The sequence below is a fragment of the Phyllostomus hastatus genome, unplaced genomic scaffold (assembly GCF_019186645.2).
Source record: "Phyllostomus hastatus isolate PE091 unplaced genomic scaffold, TTU_PhHast_1.1 phas_contig_38, whole genome shotgun sequence".
NCBI lineage: Eukaryota > Metazoa > Chordata > Mammalia > Chiroptera > Phyllostomidae > Phyllostomus > Phyllostomus hastatus.
In genome coordinates, this window is record NW_025333869.1 from 33,350,508 (window position 1) to 33,363,008 (window position 12,501).

Here is a 12,501-nt window from a genome sequence, read left to right on the forward strand (position 1 = left end):
CAGGTCTTTTTGTTCTCTCTTGTCATCATGTATGTTCTTCCCTCTTCTCTTTTGTCCTGTGATGTCCTGATGATACGATTTAAGTTTAGGTTGATGGGCAGGGGAAAGCCTGGCAGTCCTGACATGTGACAGGCACTGGAGCTGACACTATCATGAAGCTCAATCTAAGAGCTTAGGACACAACACGTACTGCTGACAATGAGGTATTGTTTGTTGATGTGTGTCAGTTTCTTATGCACGTGACTCCCCAATGAATTGTCTGTGGATGTAGGTTTCTGGATCTCTAGGACAAAATCATCTCCATTCCATCAATATGTTCTATTGATTCCTAACAGAACCAAAAGAGTTTTCTGCCTAGACCCCTGTTAACCTGAAAATTCAATTAAATGGCATCCTCCAATCACTTCAGTCCACTGAAGTTTATGCACATTCTTGGAAAGGCCAAACTAGATGACACTGACATTTTGAGAGCTCTATTTTGTAATGAAATAGAAATTGAAATAGGAATGTTTTGGTAGTTGCTTGTTTTGATAGCATTTTACTGATAGGAAGTTTGGGAAGAAGTGTTTGAAGGGGCAAATGTCTAGCATTTGGTTTATTATCAGTGAACATTTTCCCAATCTGTAACCTGTTGCTATATTTTTGAATAGTGCTTAACAAAATTATATTTTTGCTTTGGAATTTCATTACTGCTCTGACTTATTACCTAGGAGGTCTTTGGATGTTGAAGGGTTATAGCCACGGAGATTAGTGTTGACTTTGGGACATGGGAGGGTTTTTCTTTAACTTTATCCTAGAATTAGTGAGCACAACAAACAGCTATGCCAGTGAACTCCTTCTGCTTGGTGACACACTCTTGCCAGAGCAATTGGCAGGAGGTCTGTCTTGCAGAGGATCACAGTGGAATGGGGGCAATGCTGATAGGAGAGTGGGTCCTACTCATTTGAAGTCAGATCCCTCCATTTTTCTCCTATTTAAGTATTTAAAGTAACTTGCCTCGTAATCCACCTCCCATTCTAATTAGGTGGACAGCGTCTTTTTGCCATTTATATATGTGTACTTGGTTCTACTTTTTCAATCCCAACATTTTTATTCCTGACACCTAAAACTTCATCCACATTGCTCTTGGGTGAGTGTCTGGGGGTGTCATTCCTCAAGACGTCTACAGCTTGATTCAACCTTCTGATAAAATTACAACTGAAAAACAGCAAAGTGAATAAAAGGAGACAAGAGGAGCTAACTGTATGACAAAGGCAATCTTGTCACAATCATGCTATCCAAACTGATTTTAGTCTGGATGCTGAGCACATGCCTGTTTGAAGACCTGGGTGGTGCTGTCTTGTCTTTGATCTGTATTACTATGCCTTGAATAAAATTACCTGTTGCATATCTTATGTTCCTCTTGGAACAGGTTGATTTATGTTCTAGGCCTTGGGATGTAAGAAACATATTTGCGAGTGTCTAGAAACCTAGGTATTTTTTTCTTTGTTTTAAAATGTCCTTTAAGGAAAAGAAATGAAACTTCCTTTTGCTTCTAAAAATTAGTCCATTTCCCTACATAGCTATTAGAGAGCTAATGTCCCTAAAAACAGTTGTGAGTATGCCTATGTATGCTCAGTTATCTTAGCTCAGAATTTTGTCCTTGAGTTGCTTGGTATCCTCTGTTTCAAGTTTTTCTATGAACATTAATTATCAACCATTCTTTTTTTAAACTGTGGATAGGTTACCCACTCCTAAGAGAGACTTTTTAAAATTTTTTCCAGGTTTATTGAAATATAATTGACAAAAATGCATATTTTTAAGGTGTACAGGGGGATGGCTTGATATGTGTATACCTTGTGAAATGGTTACCACAATCAAGTTAATTACCACATCCATCATCTCAAAAATTATCTTACCTTTATGTGTGTAAGTGAGCACACCCATGTGGTAGAACACTTAAGGTATCCTCTCAGCAAATTTCAGATATTCACTCTAGCACTATTAGCCATAGTCATTATGCTGTACATTATTAGATCCCCAGAACTTGCTCATGCCTGAATGTTTGTAAATTTTGACCAATATCTCTATTCCCCCCATCCCTAGCCCCTGACAACCACCATTCTACCCTCTGGTTTTATGAGTTTAACTCTTTAAGAGTCCACATATAAGTGAAATTATATTTATCTTCCTGTGTTTTGCTGATTTCACTTAGCATAACATTCTCCAGGTTCATCCATGTTGTCACAACTGGCAGAATTTCCTTCCTTTTTAGTGGTTGAATAGCCTTCCTTCCTTCCTTCCTTCCTTCCTTCCTCTCTCTCTCTCTCTCTCTCCCCCTCTCTCACATATACACACACACATTTTCTTTATTTATTTGTCTGTTTGTGGATACTTAGATTATTTCCATATCTTGGCTATTTTGAATGATGATGCAATGAACATGGAAGCGCAGATATCTCTCTGATATATACTTATTTTATTTCCTTTGAATACATACCCAGCATGTGATTGCTGGATAAAGAGGGACTTTCTGCTATAGAATTTTTTTGATGGTCTCAAGATGAAAAAATGACCCAAAAGACTCAGATACTGAAGCCATTTTTGTAACTGACTCCCAAAGAATGTTTTTGAAATTCTGACGTCACAAGAAAATTGTGTACTTGCTGGTAGGGCAGGGAGTGCTACAGGGGATTGTTAGGGTTTCCTTTAGACCATGAATAACCGAACTCATGATTTTGAGAGTCTCTTCCAGTTCTGATATTATTCAGGATGTGTGAGTTCCTTCTACTACAACTTCCCTTCCAGGGGGAGAACATCCAGCTATTGCTTGATTGTCTTCTGTGATGGAAACTCACTACTTTAGCAAGACATCATTTGGAATTTCTGTAGCTTCCCAACCCTGTAACTTCCACAGAATCTGCATTCTGGAACAAAAAGAACTCAGCAAATCCCTCTTCACATTAACAGGTCTTCAGGAGAAGCCATATCTTCTCTAAGTCATTCTTTTTAAGGTTAAACATCTCTAGGGTGTTCACTGCTGTCCAGACATTTTATTACCTTGACTATGCTTGTCTGTAGAAACTCCAGCTTAGTCAGGCTCTAGATAAGAAAACAGCATGATGAACTGACAGTGCTCAGGTGAACAGAAGTATAATAGTCACGTTGAAGGTGGAGTGGTTTCCTAGATGTGTCTAACCAGTGCAGAGCACGCAGGGCCTCAGGTATTGCTCTTTGAAACATTCTCATGTTTCTGTTTATGGGAGAAACATCTGCCACTAAATACCAAAGGAATTCAAGCTCTTAGGCAGTGCCTAAGAATTGATATTTCTGCTTGGATACCCCTCAAACACGTAAAATCAAATTTACTCAAGTCCAAACTGTGATCTCTAAACTGACACCACTTTTGGTTCTTCCTCTGGACTTTGCTGTTTCTGAGTGTGGGACCCACATTCTTTGTGTCTCTGACTCCTTTTTCCCCATCAGCTTCTTCCAAACGATTATCATTCCTGATCTTCCTGGCCCCAGTTTCTTTCCCAATTCCAATCCACTTTTTAGCTGATACTAGGAGTGCAAAACATAGGCATTCTTGTAATACTTTACACAATCAGAGCTTCCCCTGAGGTCACACTGAGGAGAGGCTTGCTACAAAATAACTTGGTTTTTGACAGTGTTAATCTGCATTTTCCTAAAACATACATGTGAGGGGAAAGGTTCACGTGACAAGAAGATGGAGAATGAAGTTATTCCTCTTCTTAAAGAGGCTAATGTTGAAAGGGCCACGAGAAGAACACATTTTCAAGCTGAGTAATCATCTACAAATAGTTAAAACTGAAGTTCCTCCAGCCAAGCTACACCCAGAGGAGTGGGGCAGACGTTCTGATTGGGAACTTTGATTTCCCACAGATTGTTTGCGTCTTAAATGAAATTTGGAAAGGTTCCCTGACATCAAAGGCTGTTCCCTTTGGGTAATCGATGGAGTGTGTGGTGCCTGTCCTCCCCCAGGCCTACCGCCCCCTCCCCCCACTCCTGTGACTGGGAACAAAAGTCAGGTTCTTTTTTTGCCAGTAATTTGGAGGTTCATGATAATAAAACATCCTTTTTTCCCTAAGAAAAAGAAGGGGAATATTAAGGCAGCACAAGATAGCAATGATTTACTCCTGCCTGAAAAAAATATACAAAGCCCGATCAATTTCTATCTGAATATCATCTGCATAATTTGAAAGTAACACATTGAAGGGAATAGGCCCAACCTTACTATCATGTTCACATTTACATCTGGAACAGCTGCCAGAGCCTCTCGCAGCTGATTTTGTTCCATTCTGCAGGGCCGACTTGAAACCTAGGCAGAAAATGAAAGTGAGCAAATTTACCTCTGGCATTCAAAGAAATGCTTTTGGTCAAAGTGAGTATTTCTGACCATGACTCATTTTCAAAAGAAGCATTGAATTCGCTTTGTCATCTTTGCCTGGATCGGACTCAATCGGCCCTTTTATGATTTTTAAAATATCCTATATAGCTGGGATGGCATTTATTAGGCTTCAGCTATTCAATATTGCATTTCGATATATAAAAGTCACTGTTCAATTGAATATTGCGTTTTCTAAGGAAGTAAACCTATGGAAAAGAAATTTGCAAGAATCTAAAATAAATGAGCTTGAGGAAGATCAAACTGCCCCTTTGGCTGTTTCAAAGATCAAAACATCTCTCTTTTATAGAAATCAGGCGCAGTTTGAATAGGCTCTTTTCTCTACCGCAAAGCCCCATTTTCTCACTGTCATTGATAGCTTGGGACTGCACCAGAATGGTATGAAAGGCCCCAGGGAGGAGGGAAGAAGGTTCATTCCCCCAAAGCACCCAGGACTTTTGCGTCAGAAATAGCAGGTTTTTCATTTAATTTAGTCTTGAGCCCAGCAGAGTGAGAAAATGAAAATCTGTCCTCAGCTCCTTTAGGAGGAAGGGTGGTCTTAAAGGGCACACCAGGGTCTCCTGATAATTATTTGTGAAGCCCGCTGAACATTTTCATCTCTACTTCTCAGGGAGGCTGGATTAGATAAGGAGGCTATCATGGGTTCCACACTACCTCATGTTCTGCAGAACTTTAGGAAGTTACCTAATCTCTCTAGGTCTCTCTGGCTTCATGTGTAAAGTGGGAATAATACTATGTACCTCATTGGCTGAAGCTCCTTCCCACCTCAAAGCCTTTGCTCATGCTGTCACAGCATGTTTGCTGAGTGAACAAAATCAGTGGAGATAATGTCTGGCACACAGAAGTGATCAAGAAATGGCAATTTCTATTATTCCTCTGTACTTTGAGTTCTTGGAGGCCAGGGTGAGCCTTGCCTCTCCCCAGGGGTCAGGATGGAGCTGGTCCAGGAACACCCGTGGATGTGCTGATGGCCATCACCATTCACTTCCCCGTTCCATTGCCTCCTTCACTGGCCTGTTTCTTCATCTTCTCTGAGAGTATGTGATCGACTTTACAGGAGAGTCTTTACAGGAGACTTTACAGGAGAGTCTTTACAGGAGACTCCTTGTTCATCTCTTGATGATGCAGGCTTTCTCCTTCCCGGAAGGCCACTGAAATTGCACACAGGGCCCCACAGCAGAGGTCTGCAGTGAGAGGTGCAGAGCTGAGTGGTGACTGTGGTGTTTCTGGCCCTGGTTAGAGGGTGCAGTGGGGCAGGAGGAGACAGTTGGAGATGTCAGCCCAGTGAGCCTTACGAGCCGGATCAGCTCCCTCATGCTTTTACACATCACCACCACCGTTAATGTCTCCATCATCATTAACAACTAACGACAATTTCTTTATGGTTTAAAACACCTTTGCCTCCTTATTCAGGAAAAAATTTTACCATCAACATTGTAAGCCATTCATGGTTGGAAATTCACCATTAAAACATTTTTGCTTGGTTAAGACAAGTACCCCTAAGAAGTTAGTTTCTTAGTTATTAACTATGTACTTATTGTGAATTAGATTATCAACTCATTTCATCTGAGAAGATGGGGAAGGGACAAACATCAAGGAACTTGGTTGCTTGTGTAGGATGAAATATTCCTGTCAGAGTTTAGCTGTAGTTAGTGGAATTCAGCCTACTATTTTTAGCAGAAATGGATTTCATACAAGGAATCAGGAATTTATAAAAATCCCTAGAAGGCCTGGAGAAAGAGGCTTTCAGAACTTCCAGGAATCACATCTTAGAATAATACCTACCTGAGAGAGCTAGGATCAAGGTGATGAAGAAGAAGGCCACCACTACAACTGCTGGCTCTCGTGCCTCATCACATCCATCCCAACCTGCCCCGACAAAACAGATACCCTCCATGCTGTCTTGACCCTGGGGCCTCTGCTAGAGTGCCCTCGTGTCTCCACGCTGTGCTGGTTAGCAGAAGTGGTGGAGTGCAGCCTCCACCTTGATGTCTACCTGCACCATGTAAATCTTTTGGGGAGTGTTTGCTTGGCTGACACTCAGTCCCATATGGAACCTAAGCTGTAGGTCACTCTGGGGAATGAAGTCATTTAGCTTGTCAGACTCTGCAGGGCCATACAGTGGCTCTGGGGTGGTCGGGATGGGCTAGACTCACTCAGCTTGTGGGTTCTGTCACGGGGGTACATGGTGGGTGAGCAAGAGAGCATTTTTTGAGAGAGAAATGGAGAAGGTGCTGAAAACAATCTTGACTGACCTCACAACATAGCCTGGTCCTGGTTATTAAGATGAGGCATTTCAGGAATGCCACATCAGAGATATATTATGGTTTTTCTGGGGGGTGGTGATTTTGAGGTCTGCATGTAAACCTTCTTGAGTTAATAGACTCCTTCTCCTATGCCTCTGACATTTATGGTGGCAGGTATTTTATTGGTCTGCAAACTGGCCCCTGTACATGGAGGGCAAGGAGAAACTGAAGAAAGAGGCAGACCATTGTATATTGGTAGGTGACAGTTTTAATAAGCAAGGGAACTTATATAGGATACTTGTCTTGGGTGACTGCAAGTGGAATAGATCTCTGAGTCCATCAGCCAGGATCTTAAAAGATCTTATAGAGGCCCTAACAAGGTCAGTCACATATACTGTCCAGATGGTCTTCACAACACATTGCTCCCTCTAGGTTGCATCCTTAAAAACAGCAGTTGCCACTGTGGGAGTGATGAGCAGAACCTGTGTTCCAAGGTCTGGGGAGGAGATAAGGAGACACCATTGCCAGGGTCCAGTTCACTCCTTCCCAGAGGAGGAAAGGTGTTCAGACTCACCTTTGACTGAGTGACCTTTCTTCAGGCCAGTGCCCATTTGGCCTAGAAAGTGCTCTCATGACAGTGGCTGAATAGAGAAGGTTTAGGTTCTACCCAGGGATGTGGGCACTTTGACCTACCAGGTAAATTGATAAGAGGATCCCAAATGAGGGCTCTGAGTTGCTTATATGGGGTGGATCCTGGAAGCCCCTCCGGGTTTTGGAAGCAGACAGTCAGCGGTGCTCTCCTGCCGTCTTCCTTTTAACATTCAATCCAGCAAACACCTTAAGCTTTAATAAAAACATCTTTTCTTTTAAAAGTGTTGACTTTGAGCTAATAAGGCAACCAGCGAATCAAGTAAAAGTAAATTTCTCATTAACAATTTATTTAACTTTGTTGAAGAGAGCAATTCCAACTTCTGCTAATTGAGTTTGTAACAAAAAGATGGATCCATTTTACCACCCTCAGGAACTTAATCAAACTCAGGGAAAGGTAAAGTAACTCTCATTAACAGACTAAAAGGTAAAACCAGAATGGAATGGAAGATACTGGAACACTGTTAAATTCCAAAAACATCAACAGGATTGTAAAGCAGAGGTTCAGATTGGCATTTCACAGTGTTTGGATTTTATTTTTCAGGGGAGGAGCCCCTTGACTTGAAGCGAAAGCCATGTGTAAGACTTTGAAGATGCTGGCTTTAGAATGCAGGGGATGCGTTCTCTTTCTCCCCCTTTATTCCAGGTGCCTGTGTGGAATGTGGAAAAGCATGCTGGGCAGACCTGTAAGAGGACTTACCCTTTTCAGCTGATCCAAAGCCTTTCCCTCTGGCTCCCGGAGGTGGCTGTAATTTAGGAGTTTCACAATGAAGGGAGAGCGAGATCGCCTAATGTGACAGCTCTGTGGGCAGACGGACATGTGGCGTGTCTGTGATCAGCCAGTGATTGAATTTGAAGGGATTTAATAATTCTTCTTAAAATTCTCAGCTTTTTCCTCAGACTTTCCTCTGGAAGCCTGATTAAATGCGTATTATTTCTTCTTAAGTGATTTTACAGGTCGTTTATTTTGGATTTATGAGCATCAACACATTTTAGAAGGTATTAGTGAGCTGTACTGCTGGATACTTGTTCTCTAAATCATTAACTTTACTCTCTATCAGCATCAGATAATAGGAAATATTTCAAATATTACTTCGTTTTTAGTTCTTCTGTATTTACTCAGGCAACAAATCTTTTTTAAACACCTCCTGTGTGCTGGGTTCTAGAAATACTCCATGAACAAGGCAGGCATGGTCTTGCTATCCCTACACTGTAGAAATTAAAGAAAAATGTTTAGTCAAGGCTATATTATAGTTAAATCATGGGGAATGGATGTGAATTTGATTTAGCCTTCATTTCCCATTCAGTGCTTCATCCACGAGTCAAGGGCTGTGTGGGGAGACACAAATGGGACATAGGTTTTGACACATGCTGGTGTGTGGTAACATTTACAGTAGGAGAGTAAGGCGAGTGGGGTAAAAACTATTCCTTTCCCCCTTGTTGCCATCTCTTCAGGTGCCTGTTCTATAGGATTTGAAATTGTCTGATTGTTTAAAGTCACTAGTTCCCAAAGAAAAAATGTCCCCAGGGCAGGCAGAAATCCTTATAGTGCCTGTTTTGGGAGACACATACATCTCAGCTCCTGTATCTGCATGTAAACTCTTCTTACTGCTTGTGCCCCATCCACAGGGCCAGGGTAAAAGGTGCTAGGAGCCAGGTGGAGTGGGTAAAGGGAGAGTGATTGAGTGAATCATTTCAGTCATGACTGAGAAGAGAAGCAGAAGGCCCAAGCCAGAAAAGTGGATCCATCTCTGAAGCAGGAGACGTAAGGCAAACAACTGTAAAACGTTAATCACAAGGTCAGGAACAGGGCGAGTCCAAGGGATTCAGGGCAGAATGGAGGCCGTGAGAAATGGTGGACAGTGGGTATTGTTTCTCTGTGTTTATTTGAAGCTGTGGTTTTAAGTGTCATAGGTGGGGCCTTGTCTGCTTACAAGCTCTTGTTGGGGCTGAGTACAGGGAGCCCACCGGAAGTGGTCAGCTGTGCAGCTGCTGGAAGTCCCTTTCAGAACATCTTGTTCACCTCACCCATGGCTTTGGGGGAATTGTGGATGACGAAGATGTGGAGAAAGAGCCAAGGATGCCACTATTTTCTCAGGAGGAAACAGTAGTTAACCTAACACAGAGAAGAATTCAGCACGGTCCATGCAGCTTGAGACTAGTACTTTCCCATTTGTCCCTACAGTGACCCCAGATGCAGATGGTAAATAGAGGGAAATGGTCCTTCTTACTTGACAGATGATGAAACTGAAACCAGGGAGAGCAAGTGAATTTAAGATCACATAACTGTGTAGGGTCAGACTTAGTACTTGAGTCTAAATTTCATTCCAGTTGTAATTCTCTTGCCAGTATAATTTACATGGTATTTAAATGATATGCAAAAATAAGCAAATGATGAAACAGAACATTATAAATTTATTGACCCATGGAGATATAAGTGTGGGATTATAGCCAAGTGTCTAAGACTCTTTTGGAGCCTTTGATAACTTGCCCTGGCCATCTCTGTTTTCACTTGTCTGACCTTACTTGGCCCTGGTAGAAATGGTCTCTGAGCGTTTATGGCACCTGCTACCCCCAACACACAGACTGGCATTCTATCTGTGTCTACAGGCTTTAAGTGATTAAACTGTGGAGTACTAGGAAACTTTTTACTCAGTAAGATTTCACTCATGTATATTTGGTTACTGAATTATCTTCCTGGAACAAATCAAAAGGTCTTACCATTCTATTTTCTTGCTTTAGTTGAGAAATCTGAAGGAAACAAGTCTAATTCACTCTTCACAGTTATGATGAAAACTTTTGACATTTCAAGCTTTTTGATGGGAAAATGAGACGGGAAACATTGTGTGGAAGGCAGCCTTGAGAAGACAGAATCCATGTGAGATTGCTTGATTAAGGAGGGTTAAAAAAAGGCAACAACAACAACAACAAAAAGCATGCTTACTTGCCCTGGCTGGTGTGGCTCAGTGGGTTGAGTGTCGGCCTATGAACTGAAAGGTCACTAGTTCGATTCCTGGTCAGAGCACATGCCTAGGTTGTGGGCCTGTCCCAAGGTGGGAGCCTGCAAAAGGCAGCTAGCCAATGTTTCTCTCCCACTCTTTCTCCCTCCTGTCTCTCTAAAAATAAATAAATAAAATCTTTTTTAAAAAGTCTGCTTGTTTTATGCTTGCTTAAAAAAACACCAACTCGAACCATCTCCAAATGTAGCTTAATCCATTTTCAGACTCTATACATTATGCATCAAGATTTTGTACAAAAGGAATTTGAGAGGAGCGTTTGCATGAAACCACTTCAGTGGATTAAATTTGCGGTTCAGTGTATTAGACTAAAAAATATAGAAGACATTTTAAGACCCCTGCTTCCCTTTATGTGCCAAATTCTCACCTTAGATAAATAACTTGTTAAGAACGGGCAGATTCCAGCAGCGGTCTTCTTTTGAAAAATTAGGAAACGGTTTGGTCTTCGTTCCACCTAGTTTGGTGAGGAGGTTCATCTTAGTAGTTCTGTGGATCACGAGGCTGTTTTGGGCAAAACCATCCTATCCAGGGTGGAAATGCTAATGTGAAAATACATTCCCAATAAAAGGAGTTCACATGGATAGCTTCGTAATAACTGCTGACCCCACCCAGGCAGGGTTCAAAGTTGAGCTGCCACTGTGGGTAAACGTCTGGATGGAAAGCTCAGAATCAATCCATCATCCAGATGTCTTCACCTAGTAGATGCCAAACATCACGGAGACCACATCTGGATGATTGGAGGGCCAGTGGCATTTTTATTTCCTGTTGTTTAAGTAATGGATTGTTGGAGTCTTGAAATAACAGTATCTTTTCCCCATTGCCCAGAGGCTTTGCCTCACTGCAGGAGCACACTTTATGGCAATCAGACAAGGGTCTGGAGCACCCCAAAGGCAACCCATTTTGGGGCTGTTAATGACAGGAAACCCTAAAGTGATAGGCAAAGTCTGACCTTGGGCATCATCGCTGTTATAAACCATGGCCTTTCCAAACAATCTAAAGAACATCTGAAAGTGTCTATGTAGCTTTTATGTGTTTTAAGTGTTGAAAAGTTCCCTGTGGCATGGCTGGTTGCCTGGGCTACAGGGCTGTGTTGACAGCTCTGGTCCTTTTCCTGGCAACTCAAGATTTGGACAGTGACCAATGAGAGGGCAGCATTCTCTTCTGAACTTTCCATTAGGCTGGTGATTCATTTTGAGACCCACATTTTATGAATGCTGTGAATTCAATGCAGTGTAGCTGTTGAGGTGTCTACATTCAGATTGGATTCCATTAACTTTATGGTGTGATTAAATGTCTGAATCATAAGGACTCCGGGTTGAATTTATGTGCCTTCTGAAAGCACTTTCAAGACTGGCAGCTTTGATGAATGTAATTTGATGCATGGGATTGAAAGAACAAACCTAAAGAGATATCAATGCTATCTCCAACATAACAAGGATCTGAGAATCCAAATTTGATTCTGACAATCAAATCTGAGAATTAAAGTGGGTGGTCACTTTCAAATGTACGGAGTAAGAGCTGTGTTTCAGCATGTATGTGATTTTTTCCCCCTTAGGAATACTCAATTTTGGGCAATAGAAGGAGGTCTGCCATTGCATGGTTTTTAAACTTTAAGTACCAAGGTGTCAATTGGGGTGCTTATTAAAATGCCAGTTTCCAGGTCCTGCCTTCTGATTCTGAAGGACTCGAGTGAAGTGCAGGAATGACAGACCTTTCTGGGAGAAATAGTGATTTAATCATTTTGAATTTGAAGAAGCGATGTGCCTTATCCCCGGCCTGGCTCACAGCTAGGGGTAAGAGAGCAAGACTCAGAATTAGATCTCTTTATGTTTTCCTCAGGGATCTTTGGTCCTCTATTTAGTGCATGCTCATCTAGATCAATATTTTTGACATCCAAATTGTCACATAAGGAAGCTATACATGCCACGTTAGAAAAATAGCAAAGAATATGGGGTGACAGGGAGGGTGATTAAGTGGCATTTTGCAATTTACCAAAAATAAGTTCTAATATCTTATTTAAAAATTTAAAGTACTCCTTAATACATAAGGATTTGAGAGCTGTATGATGCTTCTCATATTTGAGTCAATTTTGGGCAGTTCCTGACACAGAGATACACAAAATAATCTCTGTGCTTTTATTTATGGATTTTGGGCTTTAAAATATACCAAACACATATACCAA